The sequence below is a fragment of the Ranitomeya variabilis genome, chromosome 3 (assembly GCF_051348905.1).
Source record: "Ranitomeya variabilis isolate aRanVar5 chromosome 3, aRanVar5.hap1, whole genome shotgun sequence".
In the NCBI taxonomy this organism is placed as follows: domain Eukaryota; kingdom Metazoa; phylum Chordata; class Amphibia; order Anura; family Dendrobatidae; genus Ranitomeya; species Ranitomeya variabilis.
The window spans coordinates 513892064-513906819 of NC_135234.1; the positions used below are offsets into that span (position 1 = coordinate 513892064).

General features: G+C 35.2%; 1 protein-coding gene across 2 annotated transcripts in view; it reads left to right on the forward strand.

Moving 5' to 3' along the window:
• Positions 1-14756, forward strand: part of LOC143816493 (short stature homeobox protein) — a 41193-nt gene that overhangs the window by 14099 nt on the left and 12338 nt on the right. The window lies entirely within an intron of this gene.

Sequence of the window (14756 nt, forward strand, 5' to 3'; positions counted from 1 at the left end):
TATTTTCTTGTTAACTTTTATTTTGACAAGAAATAGTCAAAAGTCATGTTCTGGATGAACAACTTCCTTTTTGAAGTATGACCATAATCTCATATGTATGTGATTTACATATAACATTAAGCATGTGATGTGAACTTACTTACAGAACAAATATTTTTACCTATCTCAAGTCCTAAAATTATGTTCATTTGTAATAGTGATGTAGGATTCAGACAGCAGAAATCAATATTAATAACCTTTTATTTACAGAAAATAAAATAAAATAATAATAATAATAATAAAAACATAACCAATAGCCAAAGTATAAGTAATGTCTGGTAATAGAGATATCATAAAAAGTAAAACAAGTATCAGTTCTGTGGATTACCACTTTTTCAGATAGAGATCTGCAGAATTGACCCATTGACTATCAATAGCTCCATATTATGGAGCAAAGCAAAATCGATAGGGAAGAATCAAAAGGGATGAGCGCAATGCCACATGCTATATGTTAATAAAAGGTATATGGTTCATTCATAGGTAGTGATTGGGTGAGAATCGTAATAAAAAGATTGTTACTACATGGAAAACATGGCCAATCCATGTTTAAGTTGAAACTCATGACAGCATATGAATAAACCCAAAGAGTAAGACTCCTTTAACCCAACAACCGATAGCTTTGATAATGATTTATCTGGCTTCTGTCATAAATACTTTCACCTTCAATTATAATCTGGGATAATCCTAATTCTAAATTGCCCTTGGTAGAAATAGTATGCAAAGGTATAGCAATGTGATAAAACAAAAGCAAATTTTTCTAATATTTTGAAACGTAAACTGTGTATAAATTTAAAGTTTCTTTGATAAAAAATAATATTTCCTTCATTCCTAAAATATTCTAGTATAGAATTATAAACTGTAGAGGTTTATATTTAAGTCAGTGTAAGTAGAGAATTAAATGCTACTAACATTAGATGTTATTAAACGTTTTTATGATTACCCAAATATCAATTTTAAGTCATAGCTGACCCAGACTTTACTTCTCTTCTCAATAATAGCTAATGAGCAAGGAGATTTTCTAGGATGTTACAATTATATAAAAATACTAGCTGAAGAGCCCGGCGTTGCCTGGGCATAGTAAATATCTGTGGTTAGTTATAGCACCTCACTTCTCTTATTTTCCCATCACGCCTTTCATTTTCCCCATCACATCTTTCATTTTCCCCCTCACGTCTCTCATTTCCCCCCTCACTCCTCTCATTTTCCCCCTCACTCCTCTCATTCCCCCCTAACACTTGTCATTTCGACCTCACATCTGTCATTTTCCGATCACTCCACTATTTTCCCTCACTCCTCTCATTTTGCACTCACACCTTTTCCTTTTCACCTCACACCTCTCATTTTCACCTCAGTATATACATGTTTGTCATCTCCCTTATATATAGTATACACCTGTATGTCATCTCCTGTATATAGTATATACCTGTATGTCATCTCCCCTGTATATAGTATATACCTGCTGTGTGTCATCTCCCCTGTATATAGTATATACCTGTATGTCATCTCCTCCTATATATAGTATATACCTGTATGTAATCTCCTCCTGTATATAGTATATACCTGAGTGTCATCTCACCTATATATAGTATATATCTGTGTGTCATCTCCTCCTGTATATAGTATATACCTGTATGTCATCTCCTCCTGTATGTAGTATGTACCTGTATGTCATCTTCTCCTCTATATAGTATATACCTGTGTGTCATCTCTCCTGTATATAGTATATATCTGTGTGTCATCTCCTCCTGTATATAGTATATACCTGTGTGTCATCTCCCTTGTAAATAGTATATACCTGTGTGTCATCTCCTCCTGTATATAGTATATATCTGTATGTCATCTCCTCCTGTATTAGACCTCGTTCACACGGTATTTGGTCAGTATTTTTACCTCAGTATTTGTAAGCTAAATTGGCAGCCTGATAAATCCCCAGCCAACAGTAAGCCCACCCCCTGGCAGTATATATTAGCTCACACATACACATAATAGACTGGTCATGTGACTGACAGCTGCCGGATTCCTATATGGTACATTTGTTGCTCTTGTAGTTTGTCTGCTTATTAATCAGATTTTTATTTTTGAAGGATAATACCAGACTTGTGTGTGTTTTAGGGCGAGTTTCGTGTGTCAAGTTGTGTGTGTTGAGTTGCGTGTGGCGACATGCATGTAGCGACTTTTGTGAGATGAGTTTTGTGTGGCGACATGCGTGTAGCAACTTTTTGTGTGTCGAGTTGCATGTGACAGGTTAGTGTAGCAAGTTGTGTGCAGCAAGTTTTGCGCATGGCGAGTTTTGCGCGTGGCGAGTTTTATGTGTGGTGCCTTTTGAATATGTGCAAGTTTTGTGTGAGGCAACTTTTGCATGTGTTGCAAGTTTTGTGCATGTGGCAATTTTTCCGCGTGTGCAAGTTTTGCGTGTGGCGAGTTTTCCATGAGGTGAGTTTTGCACGTGTGGCGAGTTTTGCATGTGGAGAGTTTTGCGCGTGGCGAGTTTTGAGCGGCGACTTTTGTGTTTCGACTTTTATGTGGCGAGGTTGGTGTATGTGTGGTGAAATGTGCGCTGAGGGTGGTATATGTGTTCGAGCACGTGGTAGTGTGTGGCGCATTTTGTGTGTATGTTCATATCCCCGTGGTGGTGTGGTGATTATCCCATGTCGGGGCCCCACCTTAGCAACTGTACAGTATATACTCTTTGGTGCCATCGCTCTCATTCTTTAAGTCCCCCTTGTTCACATCTGGCAGCTGTTAATTTGCCTCCAACACTTTTCCTTTCATTTTTTCCCCATTATGTAGATAGGGGCAAAATTGTTTGGTGAATTGGAAAGCGCGGGGTTAAAATTTCACCTCACAACATAGCTTTGACGCTCTCGGGGTCCAGACGTGTGACTGTGCAAAATTTTGTGCCTGTAGCTGCGACGCCTCCAACACTTTTCCTTTCACTTTTTCCCCATTATGTAGATAGGGGCAAAATTGTTTGGTGAATTGGAAAGCGCGGGGTTAAAATTTCACCTCACAACATAGCCTATGACGCTCTCGGGGTCCAGACGTGAGACTGTGCAAAATTTTGTGGCTGTAGCTGCGACGGTTCAGATGCCAATCCCGGACATACACACATACATACATACATACACACATACACACATTCAGCTTTATATATTAGATTTCTGTTCTGCAAAATATGCAGATAAGACACTCCTGCTCTGCTCATTTCTTTGGCGGGAGGTGAGCTTATTGTTATTATTATACATTTTTATAGCGCCATTTATTTCATGGCGCTTTATATGTGAAAAAGGGGGCAAATATAGACAAATACATTAAACATGAGCAAAAAACAAGGCACACAGGTACATAAGGAGGGAGGACCCTGCCCGCGAGGGCTCACAGTCTTCAGGGGATGGGTGAGGATACACTAGGAGAGGATAGAGCTGGTTGCGTGGCGGTTCAGTAGGTTGAGGATCACTGCAGGCTGTAGGCTTGTCGGAAAAGGTAGGTCTTCAGGTTCATTTTGAAGGTTTCTATGGTAGGCAAGAGTCTGATGGGTTGGGGTAGAGAGTTCCAGAGTATGGGGGAAGCATGAGAGAAGTCTTGGATGCGGTTGTGGGAAGAAGAGATGAGAGAGGAGTAGAGAAGGAGATCTTGAGAGGATCAGAGATTGCGTGTAGGTAAGTACCGGGAGACAATGTCACAGATGTATGGAGGAGACAGGTTGTGGATGGCTTTGTATGTCATTGTAAGGGTTTTGAACTGGAGTCTCTGGGTGATAGGAAGCCAGTGAAGGGCTTGGCATAGGGGAGAGGCTGGGGAATAGCAGGGAGAAAGGTGGATTAGTCGGGCAGCAGAGTGTAGGATGGATTGGAATGGTGCCAGAGTGCTGGAGGGGAGGCCAGAGAGTAGCTTCGCCACTTTCTTCAGAACTCTTGATACCTGTTGGGGCACATGCTATAAGACAGATGCACCATACCTGCAAATCACACTGTGCAGAATAGGTAAAAATTACACCACAAAAAGTACCTTTTCTATGGTGTTTTTCTTTTGGTGCATTTTGGGATCATTACTTTTTTTATGCAGCATTCTCTAGGAGTAGCCATTTTCGTGCACATTTCCATGTACTAATTTATAATAAATAAAAAATTGAATGAAAAAAAAGAAGGTGTGAACAATAAATGGCGTTTTTTTATCATCTGAAAAAACTGCAACAAAGTTATGTGTGAGGAAAACCCACATTTTTTAGTTCCAATCAACTGTGGAGTGGAATTGGCTGGAATCACATAGATTTCAAGCAGCCCCATTTGAAAAATTAGGACAGTAATAGAAAATTGTGTTACAAGTCTTGTCACAGGCATGAATGCAGTAAATGTGAACAGGGTGAAGGGGTTATCCATCTTAAAAAAAAGCAATTGCATTAAACAAAATAATAGACATGACTCGTCTCCTCTTACCATGCAGATGCCCCATCTTTCATCCTGATCTTTGTTTACAAGAGACAAGCATGTGACCACGACAGCCAATCACTGGCCACTGCAGCTACTTTCAGGTTTTATTCTGACCACTCCTAAGTAAAGACCAGGAGGACTGAGCATTTGTGCTGGAATCTCCAGTGGACAGAAGTGATTAGCTTTTTTTTAAACATTTGCGCTATTTTTTTTTTTTTTTAAAGTAGAATAACCCTTTTAAGTTACCGTTGCCGGACTTATGTGTTTAATCATAGCTATGCTTGAATCATGGAACTATAGCTGATTCCTTATTTTTCACAAAGTAATTGAATATGATATACAGTATTTTGATTAGAATTGTTTTAATGTTTCACTTTGTATAATTTAGATTTCACTCTAAAATATGTGTCTAGTGAAATATTGGGTGCATTTTTCCATTATTCTATTTAGTTCAATTATCTTCCAAAAGGAAAAGAAATCTGTTATAGAAAACTGTGGTTTGACTGCCACTTTCTTCCCTCTGGCAGCTGTGAGCATATGTGTTAGTGTGTTAATTCAATATACCCTATTGGGTCTTTTCTTACTTGGCCACCTTTGGATCTCCACAAGAATATGGAGAGCTGTCATGTCACCCTCCGGTCACATACTCAGTTGCTAAGCTATGACCCAAACATATTGAGGCTGCTGCTTATGAAACAGCTGTGGTAAAAGAAAATTCATTTGGAGTATAAAGAGTTTCTAATATTTTTACTTTATAGTTTCCACCATCCTTTTCATAAAGGGGATGAGTTAACATCTAAATAAGATTAAACAGATGTATTAAACGTAGATTTAATTTACTTTTATTTGACTATTGTTAACTTAAACGTCTTGAACATCTGTATATTATCATGTGTGGCTAAGGTCACACTGTCTAGTATCTGTATACCAGAAATGTAATATGGTGAAATATTGTGAAATTCAACTTTAAACCACCCAGCTCAAATGTTGTTTTTTTTTTTTAATAAACAAAACCTAACTTATCTCTTGTTTCACATAGAGATCCCAGCATAAAAGTTCAAGCGATCCTTCTGGTCATTGTTTATTAGTGGTCAGAATGTTACTTAAAAAGCAACTGCAGTGGCCAGTGATTGGCTGCAGTGGTCACATGCTAGTCTCTTGTATGGCCATATCTATGAGGGCGACAGTTTTTTATTACAAAATAATTATCATTTAAAAATATTACATATCATAGGGCATACTATGTGCTGACAACACACTACTTTGAAGTGCGCAGCTCCCGCATGAGCTGTGTGCATAGAGCGGTGTAACGGGTTAAGTCTATGGGTCTATACACTCACTCTTACAGAGTTTATGGCCCTATATATTCATTATTATTTAGCTTACACTGCTCTGTACAGCTCATGCAGAAAATGTGCATTTTAGAGTGCCGATCGGCAGTGCGGTGGGTTAAGTGGGTAGAATCTCAGGCTCGAATCAATCGGCAACACATATTCTGAACTATGACATATCATTTTTTCTTAAAGATCATTACTGTTTTCCCCAGATTTTCGACCTGATTTGCTACAGATTTTTAGTTCCCTATTATTCTTTTTAAAAGACCACCCTTCTGGAACACCATTTTTACTGCAAAATAGGATGGCTATCTTAAAAAATATTTACTACTATTGTTAGTATTAATGTATTAATAACGACTTTTCTTTCTTTGAAGAGAAGGAATATAAACCAGCTCACCCGTGATGCATAAGTTGACTTTCGGGAGCACGGACCCACTGTGTCCAGGCGTGTAGAATCCAAAAGAAGAAAATGTCCAGCTTCACCGAATCCGTGAAAAAAGTTTTCTTTATTCACAAACTTAAACATGGAGGATACAAACTTCAGCACAAATGATATGGGTAAGAATCTCAACGCGTTTCTGGAGACTAAGCTCCCTTAATCATGACATGTAAATGCGTTGAGATTCTTACCCATATGGTTTGTGCTGAAGTTTGTGTCCTCCATGTTATAGCTTGTGAATAAAGAAAACTTTTTTTCAAGTATTCGGTGAAGCTGGACATTTTCTTCTTTTGGAATTTTCTTTCTGCATTACTAAAGTCTACTAATTGTTCAACATGTTGGAGGCAGCTTATCTACATTGGTGCAGAAGGAAAACCAGATGAGCAGCCAGTCAGATTCTTTTAATTTTCTAAAGTTTTTTTTTTAAACTAGATCTGGAAGGCTTCAATATACTGTTATTCCTTTTGTTTCCACCAATTTTGATAAATCCCCCCTGTTAAAGGGGTTGTCCTGCGAACAAAGTACATTTTAATCAATAGATCTTGGAATAAAAATAAGTTCCACAATTAGATGTGTTAACAAAATGTTCGTGTGTTGAGATAATCTTATAAATGTGCCCCTGCTGTGCACTGTGTAACGGCTGTCTCTGACCGTTCTGGAACCTGGTCTGATCATACCACAGCTCCTAACAGAGAAGTTAGGAAAAGACAATATACATACAAGACAGCATGGGATCACAGCTGATTCTTTCTGTGATGTAAAATATTGCCCTTTCTGATTAAAACATTGTTTTACCTCACAGAAAGAATCATCTGCCACCCCGTGATGTGTTATTTGTATGCTCTATTTTGCTCTCTCCCCTGGCCAGGAGCTGTGGTATAATCAGACCATGTTCCTACGTGGTGCGACACAGCCATTACACAGTACACAGCAGGGGCTCATTTATAAGATCATCTCAGCACATGAACATTTTTTTTAACAAATCCAATTGTGGAAATTATTTTTACTTAAATATCTATTGATCTATTGATTAAAATAAGAGATGGGCGAATATGTTCGGGTCCCTCTTTATTTGGCAAGCTATAGCTCTTACCGAATAAGCTGCAGAGGGAACTCGACTACCCGGATTGCTCCTGCTAATCAGCTCTCCGGCGCCGCAGCTGCATGTGTCGCTGCAGTTTCACTGTCACAACATATGCATGGAGAGCCTGTTTGTTGGGCTCTTCATGCATGTGTTGTGACCGTGAAACAGCCGCGACACATGCAGCTTGGGCAACGGACAGATGATCAGCAGGAGCGATCCGGGTAGTCGGGTTTCCACTGCAGCTTATTCGGTAAGAGCTATAGCTTGCTGAATAAGGAGGAACCCGAACTTATTCGTTCATCTCTAATTAAAATGTACTTTGCTAGTGGTACAACTCCTTTCAGTTGAAATATTTATTACATGTATTTATTCATATAGATGTAAAAAAGTTTCTCACATCTAAAATCATCCTAAACATCCAACAAAAAAACTCCGGTATGAGATTATGTATACATTTTTAATGGCTCCATGTTGGTGGCAAAATAATATTCCACTACCTATGAACACAGTTCATCTTTCAGTAGCTTTTGGCAAAACTGTAATTCATATCCAGGTGTGAACTGAAAATGACTGTGTAATTAGCCAACAAAAGGAAAAAAATGCTAAGAGGAATTGGGTGTTAATGTATGAGAGACAAATACTTCTTGTAGGTCTGATATGTCTTGTATTTATTCCTTGATTTAATATTAAGATATTTTCCAAATAAATTGCTATAGCAAATTTCTCTCTCGATCTACAGTAAAATAGATGCATGCTGCCAGGATGTGCACAATACAATCTGGTCTTTATAAGAGACTGTTGGCCACCAAAAGTGATGTTTGTATGGAAAAAGTGGCAAACGGCAAGCATACATGTGGTTACTGGACAGATGTCCAAAACAAATGTTTTCAATCAAATTCATTTTTCTTTGGCCATCTCAACTAGATTTTATGGTAGAAAATGTAGACAAACATGAGCACCTTATGACAAATTTACACTGTGCTACACTCAACCTTAGAAGAGGCTGCAAACATATTTCATTTTCGCTGTTAGTAATGAAATATAGTCTCCTAATGGTCTGAATATGTTAATGATATAGGTGAGCCAGGAAAAAGATAACATTAATTTGTATAAATGTGAAGTTCCTGCTACTGCTGGCGGCTACATTTTGTGCCAATTTATTCAAAACACTGGCCAAGTTTTACAAGTTTTCACGTTTTTCAGGATTTTTATACAACCAACACATGTAATTATTGTTTTAATTAAATAAAAAAATACAAAGATGTTTTGTATACAGTAAAAGTTTACCTAAAGTTTAGATTTTTATTTTATTTTTAAAATAATTAGGAAATAAATTAATTTTTTCAATACCGAGAAAAATGTTAACTTTGATCCTCTAGTATGGAGTTTTACACATACATTTCAATAATTAAATTGGAAAAAAACAAGGTGAAAATAATTACAAATTTCAAAACAGAAGCAGGAAAGTAAAATAAAATTCAACAGCAGTAGACAGAAAAAAAGAGCAATGAGTGGTCATTAATGGCAAAAAAAATTCAATTAAAATGATTACATCAGTTGAAACTTTAAGGATGCTTAGATCATGCCAAAAAGATATGAATGAGGGCTCATTCACAGGCCAGTTTTTCATGTTTTTACGGACAGCATTTATACCTATGATACTTTATAGCGTTGATCACATTATTGATTTTTTATGGACCGAGTGGTCCACACAAAATCACCGAGACATGTCCAATATTGATCCGAGTGTTGGCTCAAACTCCACAATGAAAGTTTATGGGTCTGTGAAAAAAATTGAACAGCCATAGGAAATCATCTGTGTGCTGTCCGTTTTTCACCCACTGATAGATGGGGAAGGTGGAGAAACTTTTTTTTCTTATCAGTGCTTTTTCATTGCTTCATTGATTAAACTCAGAAGAAACTCTAATGAAAAACAGCAATGCAACTAGACCTGTTTTTCTCGTACATCAAAAAAGCAGATGTCTAAATGAGGCCTAAGTGTGTCTGAACTGCTCATGAAAGAATCCCTCTCCTCTTTTTCATTTGCTGTGTTCTATATCGCATCTTAGCTCTATTTTTTTGAATACCAGAGAACTGCAACTCATAGCAGCTAGGTTTACAGAAGTGAGCAGTACGGCATCTGGTAATCATCAAAAGGTGCTAGATAGCCTTCGGCCCAGTATGATTTCACATTGGTGGCTTCTTTTTTTCCATGGCAGTCCTCTTTGCTTAACTCCTTTTTGGTCTGTGGGAGTGGGAGAGGGTGAAGAAATGTGGGGGCTGAGCAATTTTTATTTTCAATGTCTATCTGAAAAACCATAACTTTTTTCATTGTTTTAGCTCTGTGAGGACATGTGTTTTTGGGGTTGAGGTGTATTAATAGCACCACTCAGGGTTTATATAATTGATTTTACTTTTTGTAATATGTTTTATTTTAAACTTTTATTGTGTAAGGAAAGCAATAAAAAAAACGCCAAACAAACCAGGAATTTGGCTATTTTTTTTGTTGCAGTAAAAATATCAAAATATCTTTAATCTACAGGTTGGTATGAATTGGGTAATATCACACATACATTTATTTTAACTTTTAGCACTTTTACGCAATAAAAACATGGTTTATGGAAAAACAGCATTTGCAGTAATCCCAGAGCATGAATATTCTAATTTTCATATTGATGAAGCTCTATTAAGGCTTTTTGTTTTGCCATTTATTTTTTAAATATATATTTTTTAAAATAAAAAAAAAAATATTTTTTATAAAACTATTTTAAACATATTTTTTATTCCACTAGTTGATTGAGTGAGCCTTTGTTTGTAAGATGCTTCAGAACATTTATAATATTCCAAAGCTTTATTGCCTGTCAGTGTTACATTGATAGGCAGATACCAATGCCAGGCCTGAGAGCTCTTAATAGACCACGCTTGCTATTATAGCTCTTTGTAATCGTGTTTCAAGTACTGATGGGCTAACAGAGAGTTGTCTTCCTTTGTCAAGCATTTTACATTCCATGGTTACGATTGACTGTGATGTCTAAAGGGTTGTAGATATCTCTGATTCTGTCATTTACAACATCGGTGGCCCTGCTGCTGATCACACAGGCACAGTGACAGTGCTGAAGTAGTCAGAGCACCATGATAGTTCACTACTGGTCCTCTTAGATATAATTTCTGCATCACACTTTTACAGCTTTGGTCAGTACAGATTAACATAACATCCCAGCACTAGACTTATGCTCGCAAAGCCAAATTATTTATGGACTCATAGTGTGTTGCATGAGTGTTGGTATTATTTCTTTTTCTCAGTCAACTAAAAGTTTAAAGGGGTTGTCCAGGCTTTGGGTTCAAGTCTGCAGTCATTTTATGTGACCGCAAACTTATGGATCCTCACAGTACGCACAATAAGCCAGGAGTGTGTGGTTATATTACCGTAAGAATGCAATTTGCATACATCCAGCCACATTACACATTCCAACTAGACTTGTCCTACCATGCTCATTTCACTTGTATTGAGAGGGGCCTTGCACCTCTTGTCAGCACGTGATCGCATGTATGCAAATTGCCTGCTTTAATGAATCTTGACAACGCACAGTGTGCGCTCTATAAGGATTCACAAGTCTTCAGTCACATAGAGTGACTGCAGACTTGAACCCGTAGCCAGGACAATACCTTTAAGGGTCTACTCATTAGAAATTAAATCATAGCTTGACATACATTTAAATGTAACAATATTTTTTCAAAGCTTACTTTCTAATTGTTTTTTCAGTATATTACAAACATTTGTAAAATAAAAAATGTTGTATTTCAAAAATCAATTTCTATCAGTATCTGAAACAATACTTTAATGATTGAAAAAAGACAAATAAAACAATATTAAACAAAACATTTTCCATGTAGCAATGAGTATTAGTGAAACTTAAGTTAGAAAAATATAATGAAACAAAGTTCAATAGTGTGCCTGTAATATTCACTCACTGTTATGAAGCTGAACATTATCCTATTATGATTCATGAGAACATAAATAAATGCTTATGTGTTTTCTGACTAACCAATAAATGTTTCTCTTGCATTCTGCATTCGTGCTTATGTGAGTAAAGTCACCACCCAAAAATCTTCTTTGCATGTACTTTAGGTATAATAACAACATGATATATTACTATGACATAAATACAGTTTACACTAAAGAATTACAGAGATGAAATAATACATTTGTTTCGTCACTGTATTGATTTAGGATTTTGAAATCCCACTATATGTTCCTACAGTAAGGTAGACTGAAGACTTACTAGCATAAAAATAAAAAGCTAAATAAAGAATCCTGCTGACAGAGCATGGTTTTCAGTCTTGCATAGCTTCTATATTACTGTAAGAACATAGAATTATGAAACATATTCCCATGTAGCTGAAAAAATGAAACCATGCCTAGCTCTAATTTTTATAATATTGCCAGTAATAATATTATTTGTAAAGTGTTAACAATTAATTACATTGTTTAATAGCGAACATCAATCAAATAGTACACCTATACATCTTAGCAGGCAAAACTGAATTACATAAGTTAAAACAAAATGGGCTTAAAAATAGTTTCATAAAATAGTTTTACAAAATTCTGCAACATAGTTATATTTATTTACAATATTAATAAAAAATACTCAATAATCAGAGCATTAAGATAAACTATTTTACCCTCTAAGCTAAGATTAAATTCTCATTAAATTCAAAGACTCTTAACACATATCAAGCCATAAACTTTAATTGTCATCAATTAGGTATATGATAATTCTGCAAAACCTAAAAGTTTTATGCTACTTGAATATGAAAAAAAATACAAAACTAGACTAACATAATTAAATGTCAGAAATTAACAATTTAAATCTAAAGAATACATCCTCTCTGTTGATAACGCAATTGGTAATACATTTAAATTTGGTTGCGTTATGATGAAATAAAAATAAAAAAATAAAAAAATGAAGTTTATAACTGTAAGAAATGTATAAAACTAAATTTAATACAAAAAGTAAATGTAATACCTTTTTAAGTCTTTTAAAATTATGAATTAAAAAAATACAATCACTTTATTCTAAAGAAATAGTAAAAAGTAAAGCACGACGATAGTGAAACAATATCAAGTGAAGTCTTCAATATGTCTCATGATGCGCAGACTTTTTTTTTTTTACAATACCTTTTGTACACGATAGATGTATTTATTGTCAAGTTGTTATTAGCTAGTTTGTAAAGGGGAGCTGTTTCATTCCTATCCAAACTGTTATGTTCCCATTTCTAAAATTTATTTGAATGAAACACACATTGGTATTGTGGACTAACAAGTCCCAAACTAAGCATGTCAGTAAAATTGAATGCTGAGCTTTTAATTTTGTTTCTAAAACTGTAATCATGCAGATATATGCTTACTAGGTCATTTTCTAAGTACTTTCAGGCAGAATTGAAGCACACACTATTGATGAAACCAACCCTAGTTTCATAATCAATTAATTAATTAATTTAATTTTAAGTTACTCAAGTAATTGATGAAAAAGAATGTGGGATAATGAACTTCCAAGAAATAATTAACTGGACAGATAATTACTTCTGGATAACTTGTCAGGTTGTAGGCCTCTTTGTTATCTTATATGAGATATGAAGTGTGAAAAAGATTGTACTTAAATATCTGCACATCGACTTGCACAGAAGTGTCAGCATATTAATGTACAATATTTCTTTCTAATGGTACTTTCTAATGGTACATTGAACTTTATTTATACAGTTTTCTTTCACTGTATTCCATTTAACGGGTAAAGTAAAAAAAGCTGCAGCCTTACTTATTTCGGTAAAAAACGAACATTAATAAGTTGGGAACAAATTAGACTTTTAAACAGTTAATTTGAAACAGTAGGGTGTATCTTAAAACTTAGGTGTGTTATACAGAAGAAGAGTGAATAAAAAAGGACACATATATGAAACTCTGCATGTTAGCATAAGGAAATTATTGTTCATTAAAATGAAATAGCAAAATACCTAAAAAAAGCTTGTTTAATATTGCGTCGACTAAAATATTAACTATAATACAACTCTTCAGAGTTTTTGATCTTATAAATGGTACATTTAAAACAATACAGAACATGATGAATACTTTATGGATTTAACAGTGAATATTTATAAGTTTTTGCACCATAAAATGATATAAACACTGTGTTTATTACAGTTCATAATACCGGTTTAATTATCTTACAAATTCTTTTTTTTTTAACAAGTCAAGGAAAAAAATAATTATAGCAAATAAAAAAAATAGAAACACGCACACTGTCTGCACATACAAATTATACTTTTTACACAAGGACTTTTTATTTTTACAAATTAAAATAAAAATTTTGGTCTTTGAACTCTGATAACTATAAACTGCATACGTGAAATGTAGTCCAAGAATATAGCCCATAATGTTAACATCTGATGTGTTTGGCCTTCTTTTTTTACTGCTGTTTTACAGTTTAGAGTCTCAATTAGTGGAAATGGAAAAGTAGGGTAGTAAGGGGAGGTAAAATAAGACTTTCCTTTCAATGTTTTATTTGTTTCAATGTGTCGCTATTCATTATTTTTTATAAGTACAGAAAACCCTTTTGTTAATAAAATGCTACTGTGAATGCTATAGAAACATATATCACATTTCTGGCCTGCAGAATGTGAGCAAATCCTGCACCACACATATGGAAAATGTTCCCGTTATAAGCTACTAAGAAGTTTTAATTTGATTAGGTTGCTGTAAAATTTTTCTTCACTGTGGCCTTTGATTCACGCATTTTCAGTTTTTATTACAATACAATTTTAACCGATATACAGTTTGTGTACTTTTTCTGTGGACTCAGCACATATATTTTTAATGAAATAACTATTTGGCACATTGGTTTTACAGCATTATAGTAAAGTATGTTGTGGAATATTTAAAAATGCTTTAAATATTCCAATGTAAATGCCAACCAGTAGTAAGTTATGAATTTGGAAATTTTACAAAGTGATAAAAAAGTTTAAAAAAATCATACATAGTATAGAAATTTATAGTTATTTACAGTTTCTTTTAATAAAATAAATAGCTTAGCTGGATACCGCTACTCTGCAGCCTCATTCACTAAAGCTCATTTCATTTGCTATATAAACATGATAATTCTCATTGGTGATTTAATAATTTTCTACTTTAACCATTGTGCATTTATGCCACTAAAGGTCGGGTTTGGGTGGGGTGGCAGGTGCCCAGTGGCCCAGCATAACAGTTTCAACAGTATCTGCATTGTTAAAATGGAGATATCATTGAATATAATAGTGGAGCAGGGTGCCTCAGTCAACACACTGCACAGAGCAGAAAAGAGGATTGGGGGAACTGGGCAAGGTGAGTATTTTTATTTTTTTTATTAGTCACTACTTGAAGGGGCTGTAAGGTA